Source organism: Rhagoletis pomonella, unplaced genomic scaffold, assembly GCF_013731165.1.
Source record: "Rhagoletis pomonella isolate Grant_MI unplaced genomic scaffold, Rhpom_1.0 Rhpom_scaffold_00015, whole genome shotgun sequence".
NCBI lineage: Eukaryota > Metazoa > Arthropoda > Insecta > Diptera > Tephritidae > Rhagoletis > Rhagoletis pomonella.
The window spans coordinates 2,737,078-2,739,507 of NW_023458569.1; positions in this window are offsets into that span (position 1 = coordinate 2,737,078).

Sequence of the window (2,430 nt, forward strand, 5' to 3'; positions counted from 1 at the left end):
CCCCATGACGGGGTACGAATAGCGACTATGCTGATTCAAAATAACAAAGTTGCTGGAGCTGATGGCCTGCCAGCCGAGCTATTTAGAAAATATGGTGAGCAGCTGATAAGGTGCATGCCCGATGCCTGGAATTCACGGGTGCTCTGCGCCATCGACATGAAAGGCGACCGCGACATTCGCGCCAACTATTTTATCGAGCGCGTTGTGGGAAAGACTGAAGACCACCATCAACGAACTGATTGCGCCTTACCAGTGTGGCTTCAGATCTGCCAAATCCACCATAAATCTCGTATTCGCAACACGCCAAAACTTGGAAAAGACCTGTGAGAATATGTTGACACTTATCTTCTATTTTTCGATTTCAAAGCCGCTTACGACAGCTCAAAAAGAAGTTGTCTTTATTTCGTGGTGTCTGAATTTCGTATCCCCGCGAAACTAATACGGCAATACCATCAGCTCTGTCAGAATTGGGAAGGACCTCTCCGAGCCGTTTGATACCAAACGAGGTTTCTGACAAGGTGACTCCCATTCGCGTGATTTATTTAATTTGATGTTGGAGAAAATAATAAGAGCCGCAGAACTGAACCGCTCAGGCCCAATACTTTACAAAAGCGTACAATTGCTGGCGTATGCCGACGACATCGACATTATTGGTAGAAATTAAGGCTACGTCTGTTCTGCCTTCTCGAAATTAAAAAGAGAAGCCAAGCGTGAGGGTCTGATGGTGAACGAGGACAAAACGAAGCATTTCTTGTCATCTCACAAATAGTGAGAGCATAAGCGCCAATGACAATGAAAACATCTGATGAGGGGGCTCTTAGAGCTTTCGAAAGAAAGATTGTGCAAAAGATTTATGGGTCGTTACGCATTGGCGACGGCAAGTACCGCAGACAATTTGCACGTGAGTTCTACGAGCTTTATAAATAACAGAATGGATATAGAGCAGCGAGTCAAATTACGAAGGCTACGCTGGCTTGGTCATGTCGTACGAATGGACAGAAATGGTCCAGCTCCGAAAGTATTCAACGCGGGTCGCGACGGTGGAAGATGAAGGCCCCCACTGCGATGAAAGGAGGAAGTGGAGAAGGTCTTGGCTTCACTTTGCACTTACAATAAGCGTCAGTTGGCACCGGGGGGAAACGCCTGGCGCACTGTTTTGGACTCGGCCAAAATCGCTTAGGCGGTTATAGCTCCAAATAAGAAAAAGAACTTTGTGCCTCCCAGATGCATTTGCTCAAGCGAGGAATGACCCAGACCCATCACCAATTTATGTCTTGTCTGGCAAAAGATTCAGTTTTTATGTAACTTTCTGACTTTAGATTTTGCAAATTGGAGAGATATGGGAATTGTGTACTTTATCTTAAAACAAAACATTTGAGTAAATACTCGTTTTAAATACGTGTTTTAAAGTTTGCCGTTTTCCAAGACCGGCTTTTATATTATACCCGAGCGCACTTGTGCACAAGGGTATATTAATTTTGTTCACATAACGGTTGTTTGTAACAGCCAAAACGAATCGAGATGGATATAGACAAATGTATACATAAATGATCAGGATGAAAAAAGAAATCGATTAAGCCATGTCTGTCTGTCCGACCGTCTGTCCGTCTGTCCGTCCGTCCGTGTACACGATAACTCGAGCAAAAATTGAGATATCTCAACGAAATTTGGTACGTAGATTTCCCTTAATCCAAGGTAGGTTGGTATTTAAAATGGGCGAAATCGGACTTTAACCACGCCCACTTCCCATATAACGGTAATTTCCAGAAATACGAAAACTGCGATATTTTAGTAACTACTCAAGATAATTCACTCAAAATTGATATTTACAATAATTTTTAGACGGAAAATAAAAATATTATAAATTTTTGGAAAATGGGCGTAGCCACGCCCACTTATGGTTACATGTGTATATCTTGGTAACCGCTGCACCAATTTCTTCCAAACTTGGCACAGTTGTTGGCCTTGGTACAGCATAAAAAATCGCCAAAACTTTTTAAAATCGGACAATAACCACGCCCACATCCCATATAACGGTAATTTAGAGAAATACAAAATCTTCGATAAATCAGTAAATATTGAAGCTAATTTATTCAAAATTAATACTTGCAACAATTATTTACCAAGAAATACGTTTATGGTAAAATTTTGCAAAATGGGCGTGGCACCGCCCACTTATGATCACATATATGTATATCGGTAACCGTTCTACTTATTTGTACCAAACTCGGTGTGGTTATTGTGCTTGCCACATATAAGCAAAACGTTGAAAATTATTGAAATCGAACTAAAATAACGGCCGCTTCTCATATAACGGTAAATTTCAGAAATGCTTGAAACTTCAATATTTCGAAATTGAAGGACGCTAATTTACTCAAAATTGATACATCCCGGCTTACCATCTAGCGGAAGGTTTCGGAAAGGTGAAAA